The following is a 12,322-nucleotide window of genomic DNA, read 5'->3' on the forward strand; positions in this document are numbered from 1 at the left end:
CAGGGCATGAAGTGAAATAGCTGACTGCAAGGAAGAGAGAGAGCACGAGAGAGGGAGAGAGAGAGAGAGAGAGAGAGAGAGAGAGAGCGAGAGAGAGAGAGAGAGAGAGAGAGAGAGAGAGAGAGAGAGAGAGAGAGAGAGAGAGAGAGAGAGAGAGAGAGAGAGAGAGCGAGGGAGGAGTTAGGGTTTGGGGTCAAAGTTTAAACACAGATGCATGATGTCATATAGTGTTTCTCTTTCTTGCTTTCTTTCTTTCTTTCTTTGTCCGTACACATTCTCTTAAGAGAGCGAGAACTCATGGACAGGATCCAGATTGTTGCTTTAAATATACCTCATATGTCTGCAATTTATTAGAAGCCATAAAACAAAACAGAAGTGCCTTCAGTGAACAGCAACCTCATTACAACAAATGCAGTGCTGACAGTGTATTTTTTTTACACAATGTCTAAATCAACAACTAACTAATCAACAACATATGGTGGGGGGTGGGGTAGTGTAATGGTTGAAGATACAGGCTGTCAAATTCAAATTATCAAATTATTATCGATGATCCATGAATCCTCTAACCATTGCATCCTCGAGGGAAGCGCCCATCCCAAGATTGCTCCAGGGGGACTCTCCCTGTAATTACTGTACTGTGGGTTACTTTGGATAAATGAGTCAGATGAATAACAAGTAGTTAAGTAATATATGTGTGTTTTGTCAGCATGCGTGAGTGACACAGGGGTCAAAATAAATAAAGTACTAGGTCAAAATATAAAATAAAATAAAACAATAATTTCCCTGAATATATTTGCTGGCTTTCTAGACTTATAAATACAGTATATAGAAATGTTTACTTTCATTTTCAGTCATTTTATGTTCATTTTCATTTTCAGTCATTTTATGTTCATTTTCATTTTCAGTCTTTTATTTCCAAAAATGACAGATTAACATAAAAGATATTTATTCATAGATCACATCACAAATTACCTTATACAAAGTATATAAAGATGCACTGCCAAGACAGCCAAACTGGATACTACTCATAAGGCTCATGATATATCTATATATCATAGATATATAGCTGTTACTTATTATCCCTCACCTGTTTATAATTACAGTTTTGACAAACAACACTCCTATATTTTTCTCTGTGTTTGAATAGATGGGTAGTTGACACGAAAAGCCCAGGAGTGACAGCATTGTTCTGTAGTGTAGCATACTACATGTATCAACAGAAATGGCATGGCAATAAAAAATAAATAAAAAAAAAAGTAAAAATGGTTATTAAAATGTGAAAACTGAATTATTGAACTTAGGGTTGCGAAGAGGTGGAACGTTTCTGGTAAATTTCAGAAACAGAGAAATTTTGGAAACTTTTGGAAATGTACTGAAAAATGTTCACACCTTTGCAACCCTACTTGAACTGTGCTCAGATAAGGGTATTTTCAGGTCGAGGCAAATTGTCATGTTTTAATGTTATGTATGTATACACTTTATTATCCTTTTTACATTTTAGCTGTCTCAGGAATTGTTTCATGTTTCATATATGCTTTGCTGTTTTAATTTTGCTGATAGAGGCTGTTTAATGACAAGTTTCAATGTGACAGCTTTTCCCGTATGTGACATACCGTGTTAAGAGAACTGCATCATATTTCATGGGCAATAACAGCAGAAGCTCAGCTGCATGTTTTGTTAAATAAAAAAGTTCATGTAGGCCATATGTTATTTCATGTCAAATACCCAAATACAGGTTAATTTACCTTTGGCTTGGATTAAAAAGCAGACGTTTTGGGGGAGGAAAACTGATCAGAATAATCAAACTCTGCCTTTCTAATATGGAATAAAATGCATTACATTTATTGTGCGACAATCTTATAATCATTTAGATGAAGCTTTTATCAAAGTGACAGATTCAGTCCCTCCTGTAGTAATCTAAGGTTACAAATCTAGAGCAAAAACACACATAGCTGACCTCTACAGGTGAACCTCTCACCTTTCAGTCACCAACCATTTTTATCCATTAGGCTAGCTAGACCAAGTTCAACTAAATTCTGTGAGATAAATGATCCAGGAAGCCAATATAAGAACACAGTTGATCGCAATACAAAGATTTAGAAACCTAACCTGTACACTCGTTTTCCAGCGTTCTGAATACCGTTTAATTCACCGGAACTGGAGACCCACTGCAGGTTACAGGTGCCGCATCTTCATCATTCTGACGCCCACCGCACTACACTTGGACAGCAGGAACCCTAAGCCCTTGGATCCTTCACGACACAACGGTACAGTTTAATAACCTTTTCGTTTCTCTTCAGCATGTAAACAGATCCACGCGTGTCCACAGTATCGCTCCAAGGCACATCTGTGGTCGAATCCACGCACTTCGGACGCGTTGCTTTTGTACAGTGTACGGTGGATGTTTGGTTACATGAAGCGTGATGTTATTCTGCGTCGTTCTCGTCGATCATTCCTGAAGATTTGCACAAACGCAAATGACTTAATGTCCGCAAAATATAGAACAGATCTCGCGCTGCTCCCACCATGGAAGTCTATGGCAGCTCCAAGTTTTCCTGCATCTTGATTGGTTTATTCTGATCGTGATCGTATAGTCCACTAGGGGGCGCGTTTTTTAAGTAGTATGAGATAGCAGTTTAATGCAGTTATAATTCATAATGGTAAACCTATTGGTAATATTTTAAATATAAATAAGCGAATATAAATGGACACAAATATAGAAATATATAATTGGGGGGTTAAAATAAGAGGCTGGCGTTTGTGTGAAATTCACTCTCATAGATGTTTTTCTTAGAGGCTTTGTTTACCAAAATGAGTTGTTGAAATATAAGGATATAATTTTATCCTGACAGCTTTTAATTACACAAATTGTGACATTTTTGCCTTTCTGTTGAGAATTCTGTTGCCTGCTGAGAATGTTTTGACCTTTCTGGCACAAGAGTATTCTTTACAATAGCCTTTTTTTTCCTGGTTCTGGGATGCACTGGAAATCCTCTGGTGTGATTTTTGCATTTGCAAGGCAGAACCAGGAATTCAGAGAATAATGCTTGGAATAAATTGAGAGCCAGCTTCCTGACAGTAACACGCCTGCACCTAAATTTTGAAGTTTAAATTTTCCTCTTTCATTTCACAGTTGGCAAACTGTCAAAAATGTCTATAAAGTTTTCAGTCACTATAATGATCCTTAAGTTTGATTATAATTATTATATTTTCTAGCTACAGCAGATTCCACTTTAATGCTGTAATTAACAGGAGCAAGGAAGCTATATATATGCACAAAGAGAAACATATTGATCTGAGATGTTAAAATGATTGCATCTGGATCTGAGCAATGCATTCAGCTATTTTCCCTCTCGCATGAATCAATTTTCCCTCCCACACAAGCCTATAACTTTGCATTTGCCTTTGTTGCCTGGAGCTCTGCTCAATATTACAAACAGAACAAATATATTTTCTTAAGAGAATGGAGCAGAGATGGTTCACCTCACAAAGGATCAAATCTGTGACCATTCTGTGTAACACAAGGCTATGTAAACATCGAGCAGACAAAGTCCAGACATGCCAGACATTAACAGTTTCTGGATGCTGTGATTGAGCACTGAGGCAACTACAAGGCTGCAGGGGACGATAATGTTACATAATTTAACCAACAGGGTTTTTGTTGTTATGCCCAGACACCACTGTAATACACTCTGGCCATGTCAGGAAAACACAGTTGTGTCACTCCTGTGATCGGCTTTAGGCTCTGTACCCCAGGTGCTTTCAGTTTTCTGGAGTCAACTGTGAGTGATGGGCAAATGGCACAGTTTCTGTATCTATGTTTTTTATTCAGCTAGATTATTACTTAGCTTCATTTTGTTCACATACACTGTAAGAGCTCTTATGATGTGCTCTTGCATTTGCATATTCAAATTGTGAAATTGACTTTCTAGTTGTCATCTACATAGTGTATCAAATGTAGGTCAATGAAAGGATCTAATTTGTCCTAATAAGTGCAATGACAGTGGGATTACTTGGGTTGGTGTAAATCATACATGGTGTAAATAAAGCTTTAATCGATTATTTGTGCTCTGCTTCGTCTGTTCTTTTCACAACCTCTATTTAGTTTGCTTTTTAAACCTTGACCCTGCGTGTTACTTAACCGCTTGCAGTGGGCATTATGCATAATGCTCTTTGCTTACATTACTTGCCTTTTGCTTTCTGGTTTGAGAACCTCACAATACACAGGATGTGTCAAGATGAAATATTACACTTTTAAAAAATGAATAAAAATGAATGATTCAAACTGTTGGTTCCCCAAAGAATGTTTCTGTTAACTTAAACAAAACTTTTTTTTTTCTTGTAAGGAACATTTTAAAAGTCTTTTTAAACTTTTTTCCACTAAAAAGAACCTTGTGGAATGGAGAGTTTCTTATGGAGAGTTGTCTTAAGTCGCTGGGGTATATTTGTAGCAATAGCCAAAAATACATTTTATGGGTCAAAATTATTGATTTTTCTTTTGTGCCAAAATCATTAGGACATTAAGTAAAGATCATGTTCCATGAAGATATTTTGTAAATTTCCTACAGTAAATATATCAAAACTTAATTTTTGATTAGTAATATGCATTGCTAAGAACTTCATTTGGACAATTTTAAAGGCGATTTTCTCAATATTTTGATTTTTTCACCCTCAGATTCCAGATTTTCAAATAGTTGTAACTCGGCCAAATATTGTCCTATCATAACAAACCATACATCAATGGAAAGCTTATTTATTCAGCATTCCGCTTTTTCAGCTTCAGCTGCAGCATTCAGCTTATTTCAGAATTGACCCATATGACTTGTTTTTGTGGTCCAGGGTCACATGTCAGTAAAGAACTTTATTTTTTAAAAGTGTATCTTATTTATGACTTCAACTGTTTACACATATATTAGTGCCTTGGAAGCAATATTTTGGTGGATGCTACCTTTTATGTTACTTCTTTTTGGGGCATTCATTTTCATTCATTCAACTTAACATTTGTGATGTGCAATGGACAAACAGTTGGTTAGGATGCTGAACTGTCTTTGTCCAGCAAGGGGAACAACAGTCTTTTAACCATTGTTTTGCCAAGCCACAATTCGCTGGTCAGTTGTTGAAGCATTGCTAATTCCTTAGGCGCAGCTTTTACACCAGAGGTTTAGACCGAGTTATTGGTTCTGTGGTGGGCAAAACGATTTCCAAAACGTCTCTATGTGCTGCTCAATGCGACGTGACCAACAGGGATAGTGAGAGAGAGGATGGAATGAGGGGCGGTTCTGTGTGATGGTAACATTTAAAATCACTCTAATGTTAGATGGAAATCGTTGAACCATTTTCAAGTTTTTGTTGATCTTTATCTTGCTACATCACTGCCACTATCAGTACTAATAAATGTAAATAAATATTACACACTTGTCCTTTGAGAAGGGTCTGGCTGCAGCCTTGCGCTTGCACTCTCAGACTTGCACTTACGGTACAAAATTAGTTTTAATCGTTTAATCACCACAACAGCGTCTTGTCTCCATTGGCAACACGCACGATTTGTGTCGATTGCAAGTGACGTCGCAGGTATCGGAGAGTGCAAGTGGCGATTGCAAGTGACTTCGTAATTTAGTTTATTTTGTCTTGTCTTCACCACCTGGCTACTGTTGTAAAATGTTGAGAGATTCAAACAAAAAGAATAAATAAATAGAACAAAATTAAAAAATAAAGACTGCAAGTGATGTCGCTAGCGGAAGTGTAAGTGTCTGAGAGTGCAAGTCTGAGAATGCAAGTCTGAGAGTGCAAGCGCAAGTCTGCAGCCTGACCCTTTTGTGTCCTTTACATTACAAACAGATTTTGGCCCTGCTTGAAAGCTAGTTTATCACATAACATTACATAACATTTTGCCTATTTTGAAAAATTTCTTAATACGGTAGATCTTAAAAGACTGCAAAGGGTTTCATTTAATGTGTAATTTTTTCAAATGTGGTGCAGAATTTAGTTATTGTAAGTTCTATGAAAGAGATTGCCCCTATTCAATTTTCTAATTTTGAATACATAAAAGTTCCACAATAGAGACAGACTTGTATGAATGTATTTTCATTGTACTTAACATACTTTACATTTAGCAAAATATCTTATACTTAATATCAATACGTTTATCTATTTGCGTTCATTGATAGACATTTAAATAACTTTTTGAAGCAGGAACATGCATATGTCATGTTCAAGGTCACACTTATATAATTCATTAGGGCCAGAAATGCTGTAGAATGTTTCTGTAATAATAATAACAACAATAATATGAATATAATTATGAATATTACGTTAGTCTGTTTTGTTATTTCCTGCAACAATTTGTAAACATTATCTTGAAATCTTCCAAAATAATTAATTGTTCAACTTAAAATATATTAAATATGAATAATAACTAGATATTAAAATGGTTGTGTAAATAAATGACCAAGGAATAAAACAACAAAACACAGTAGTCTGGATGTAATCCCAAGATTTTTATATGTGAAATTGCATTGCAATTAACACATATTTATAATGTTGTTGAAAACATATAGCCTTTAGGAAGAGGGTCACTCCTTCCACAAAAAGGGATCAGCATTTGGGGGTTCTGTGGCATTATAACGTTTGAAAACCGGCCAACTAAATAATAAAAAATAATGTGATGTAACAGTTTGATAAGCAGTTTGAAGTATTTCATTTCTGTATTAATTTGAATTCAGCAAGACACTCTTGCTTATATGTGCATACTGTATTAGTGTGATTATTGTACCTGCTTGCTTCCATGAGTATTTTGACAGAGCAAAACAGTCTTAAATGTTAATGATCACCATATCAAACTAAACTGCAGAGGTCAGCACTTAGTATTGATTGTCTATGTTATTTGGGGAAAAGGTAACAGCCCATTTCATTGGGTTTTCTAGAAAGTTCAGTCCTATACATGCACAAAGCAACAGAGCAAACCTGCATTTGTGCTCATGTTGATTTTTCATAATCTTTTTATCAATAAATTGTCATCAATAAATTCTGTTACTGCAAGAAATTGTTCACATCAGTAAAAGAACTGCAAGAGACAATTTATGCATGCTTTTAAGTGCTAGGTTCTTTCAAATGCATACTTCAAATTGTATAAGAAATCTCCCAACAAATTGAAACAACGGGCCAAAAATCTGTAGATCCTTTTGAATTATTATTTTTTTTATAGTGACCAACCTATCTGATAGCTTCATCATTTTTACACTGTATGCTTCATACATGAATGTGACTTTGTTTAGATTTAGAATTGTAAACTTATTAGGGGCAGTGCACATGCCTGCATGTTATTCACTTTTGAACTATTATCAAATTTTAAAAAATTATATGAATTTGTCTATAAAAAATAGAAGAAATAGAGTGCATGCAATTACTATATACAGTATAAAATACTGTGTAAATATTCCTAAATAAGAAAGTTTGAAAATGCATGCTATTGCATGTATGAACTATCCATGCCACTGACTGCTGACCTGCAAGGGGTTTCTGATAATACTTCATAATACATGCCAAGTCTCATTACACCATTATACATGGATCTTTGCATTGCTCAACTCATGTTACCTGTACCAACCCTAATACCGCACCAGAAAATTCCTTGTACCTTGACCAGCTTGGGAGTCAGGGGAAGCATGCAAACGTGCATTTGTACGTGTGTTGTTTAGTGTGGGCATGTAACTGAATCTCCCTTCCTACGCTCTGTGCAAATGGGGGGCATGCGTGTTGTCTCCAGCATGCTTGCAAGATAGTCTCTGGTGGAGGGTATAAATTGGGGACATCAGGTTGTGCTGTACCTTCTCCAGCTGAGCTCTGTCTCACCAGAGGACCCTGCTGACCATGAAGCTCATTCAAATACTCACTCTTTGCCTGGCTCTCTCGCTGAGCCTCACTGCTCCCTTGTGAGTATACACACACACACACACACACACACACACACACACACACACACACACACACCTGTCAACACATAGTTTGTACTGGCTTAAAATTTATTATAATACTAAATAATGTGTAAATAGCCATTGTATATTGTATTATTATAATAATAATTACTTTTTTGCACACATTTTTGCCTGTTTGAAGTGGGTCTTTGTGTTTTTATGTGTGCACCAACATTTTGATTTCTTCACTTTTGACTGCTTTGTCTGTAAGTCATTAAATTCTTGCATTTACTTTAAACAATTTTACACTTACATTTACTCATTTACAATATGCTTTTATCAAAAGTGATTTTATAAATGAGAAACATATCAAGCAATTTTTCATAAGAGCCAACCATTTTTTTCAGTAGCCTATGCCACAATGGCAAGATTGAATTATAAGGTAGATTAATACAGTTTTAAAAAATGTTTCTCAGACACAGATATTCATTAAGATTTGCTTTTGTTACAAATTGCCTGAATTGCTTGATGTCTGTTTTTTTCCCAAACAAATTACAAAACACAAAATTCTATAAACATATTGTTAAATCTAATTGTCTAATAGCTGAAAACATAACATTACAGACATACTACTATCTTGTTAGAATTAGGGATATTGCAGTGTGTTGTAATCTGTAATTTTAACATCCACTTCATCATGTTTTGTGTTCAGGCATCATAAGGAGGGTCATGCTCAAAAAGGTGGGTCTTGTAAATGGCTAAATTAAAACAATTTCCCTAAGTGGGCAGTAAATGAAAGTGATATTTTAGTATATTCTGATGTCATCCAGACACATATTTCATGATATAAAATCTTTTTTTTTTCAGATGAACCTGAACCTGAAGGACATAAGCATGAATTGCACCATGGTGTTAAGCTTGACCGCTGTGAAGGAATGGAGTTTGATGCAGTTGCTGTGAACGAGGAGGGAATTCCTTATTTCTTCAAAGGTGAGAGATGGTTGATCAGAGGAGTCAGACTTTTATCAGTGAAAAATAAGTAAATAAACATAAATACAAATAATCCATCCATCCAATTAATGTTTATATAGAGAATTTGTGATTGCCTCATGATCTCATTGGCCTTTTAACTGACCTTTCTCTTTGATTTTTTCACTGAAGGTGACCACCTGTTCAAGGGTTTCCATGGCAAGGCTGAGCTGTCTAATTAAATTTTCCCTGATTTGGATGACCATCATCACCTGGGACATGTGGACGCTGCATTCCGCATGCACTCTGAAGACAACCCAGACCACCATGACCACCAGTTCTTCTTCCTGGTAACTTTAACATTCTCTTAAATGCAGTTTCTAATTCATTCTGATGTTTGCTTTATGTATCAGACATGTAAACTTACTTCTTTTTTAACACCATTAAAGGACACCAAGGTCTTCAGCTAATACAAGCACAAGCTGGAGAAGGACTATCCCAAGGATATCTCTGAAATTTTCCTTGGAATTCCTGACCATTTGGATGCTGCAGTGGAGTGTCCCAAGCCAGACTGTACCGATGACACCGTCATCTTTTTCAAAGGTATTATATATTGTGGTCTTTTACCTTCTGCAGAGGTTAAAACATTATGGAAAACTTGTAAAGAAAGTAATAAGTATGTGAGGTTTTGTTGTCTTTAAATTCCTTCATAATCCACCAAAGGTGGTGAAATCTACCACTTCAATATGAAGACCAAGAAGGTTGATGAAAAGGAATTCAAGAGCATGCCCAACTGCACCGGAGCCTTCCGTTACATGGATCATTATTACTGCTTTCATGGTCATCAGTTCTCCAAGTTTGACCCAGTTACAGGAGAAGTCCATGGCAAATATCCAAAGGAGACCCGTGATTACTTCATGAGATGCCCACATTTTGGTAAGTGCAAAAATGAACATGCAAGTGGGGAAAAATTATATGGATGGAGAAAGCAATTTAGCATTACATAAAAAAAGAAGAACTTGGAGTCTGATGTCTCTCTAGGACAAAAGAGCACTGATGACCTCATAGAGAGAGAACAGTGCAGCCGTGTGCACTTGGATGCTATTACATCTGATGACAATGGCAGCGTATATGCTTTCCGAGGTGAGTTTTCATCCAGACAGCATAATAGTGATGGGGATTTTTTTCAGTGACTCTTTCAGGTTATATTGTTACGCCAGTGTGGCATTTATAAGTGAGTCAATGGATCATTTATTCAAACAATTCCTTCAAAAATGCAGACCCTGCATCTCAATTCACATGCTAACTGACTTAAACAGTATTCAAGATCCATAAAAAGACAACGTAGCTGGCAATTTTGTCTAAAATGTAAGATACTCAATATTAACGTCTTGTTTACTAAATTGTTGTATAAAAGCAATACCACTTGCTAACGAAAATCTCAAACGTACTGCCTTTAGAATAGCAGCATGTCTGTGATGACATGCAGCCTACGGCAGAATCACAACCTTATATTCAAGGACAAAAGCTCTCTTGTCCTTTTCTTAAATATGTATACCAATATTTATTTATTTATTTATTTAGTCATTTATTAGACGCTTTTATCCAAAGCGACTTACAAATGAGGACAACAGGAGCAATCAATTGTAGTATTAAAACAACTAAAAACAGATCCAAAACTAAAAGCTAAAACTTTATAAATATTACCTATACACATTTTAAAAATAAAGAGATTAAATAAAAATGACAAATGCATACAACAAAATTTCAAAACTTAACATATAAATGAAAAACAAAAAATAAAGCTAAAAACAATTCAAAATATTAAAGAACAAAAGGTATAAGAGTATAATAATGATTCTAACATAACACTAAGCCAAACACCAAAAACACAACTACATATGTGTATGTACAACCACACACATCATACATATATACTGTATATGTACATACACATTTATAAATTCAATATATATATTATTTCATTTCCATTTAGTTTGTTGAAGTATTAAAATAACTCAAATTAAATAAAACTAAAACTTAATAAAATACCTATACAGACATAATAAATTCAGACATAATTTAACTAAAATTAAAATAAATAACTACAAATAATACAAATCAAATGACAGTAGTTTATCAGTAATCCTAAAAAATAACACTACCAAACACACGTGCTAAAAAACAACAACTTACTTACACAAAGTAAGAAATGGTTATAAAAACTGAAACAGAAGCGAAACAAGTAATAGGAAAGAGGAGAAATAAAAAGCGATACTGATACTTAATAAAAATATATATTATTTTAATTCATTAATTTAATCAAATTTTACATTTAAAATGACATACAAATAACCATACTGGTTACATACTGACATACTGACCTGGCAGACAGGTGCAGGCATAAGTGGTGTCGCTGGTCTGTAAGCGGGTCCCTCCGTTCCAACTGTTTAATGGCTCTACAGTTGCTTCAAGGTTCCTGCGGGCTGAACTGGAACTGAACGCACGGTTGCGGACAGTATATATATACACTAATTTCCAATGATATTTGACGTTATTAAAAAAAAAACTATATGTATATAAGTTGTTTTTAATAAAGTCAAATATCAGCGTAACGCACAATCCGAAGTATGTGGTCGCCTCCCACGTCCCACCTAGCGGCCAGTTTTAGGTACTGCACAGCTGTTGTTTCTGCAGGGAAACGGGAAAAGGCCAATCAAAAATAAGGATACTAGCATGTGGAGCGGCTGCCTAAAGGAAGCCTAGTTGCTACAGCGTCGTCACTAGTGTCTTACCAGGCAAGAAATATGGAGGAAATAGAAGGTAAGGCTTTAAATAAACAAAAGATGCCTATGTAAATATTTGAATATGACGCATCTAACCATTTAAAACTCAATCCGCGTGGTTGTAAAAGAGAAACTAGCTTTGGTTTATGCGGTCGCTGTTGTTTGAGGTTATCACCATGGAAGAGAATGACGGCTCATACAGACACACAGAGATAGATTGATGGATAGATAGATTGTTGAAGTGCTTTTGTTGTGATATTTGATTCATGTGGAGTGAGCGTTCTGCAGCCAGCCACCAGGGGGCGATCAAAGAGCTCGCAGCTTCACTTTTCAGGACATGTGAGGCACTGCCACCTTATGGCTATTCCTGACAACAGCCCTACTTTTATATCGACGCCTGCCAGGGTGATAAATGAATAAATTAGATATCATACCCGGTCTAAAAAAGTCACTGCTCGCGACTGCTTTAAACTAGCCTGCTTGCACTATTGCTTAAATAAAACGTTTAACACACACACACACACACACACAAAACTTTTTTCGGTCGTATTTTGCGACATTTGCAGCAAATTATTGAAAATTATTATACATGTCAAAAACACCACACACATCTCTCAAAGCACCAGAAGTATGTTAAACTCTGTGCGTATATAT

The 12,322-nt window shown here is 35.7% G+C and overlaps 1 pseudogene; it reads left to right on the top strand.

Annotated features, from left to right (window-relative positions):
* Positions 1-7,846: 7,846 nt before the first annotated feature.
* LOC107690621 (hemopexin-like) lies at positions 7,847-10,116 on the top strand (annotated as a pseudogene).
* Positions 10,117-12,322: the final 2,206 nt, after the last annotated feature.

This window comes from Sinocyclocheilus anshuiensis, unplaced genomic scaffold (assembly GCF_001515605.1).
Source record: "Sinocyclocheilus anshuiensis isolate Anshui unplaced genomic scaffold, SAMN03320099.WGS_v1.1 scaffold1709, whole genome shotgun sequence".
NCBI classification, from domain to species: domain Eukaryota; kingdom Metazoa; phylum Chordata; class Actinopteri; order Cypriniformes; family Cyprinidae; genus Sinocyclocheilus; species Sinocyclocheilus anshuiensis.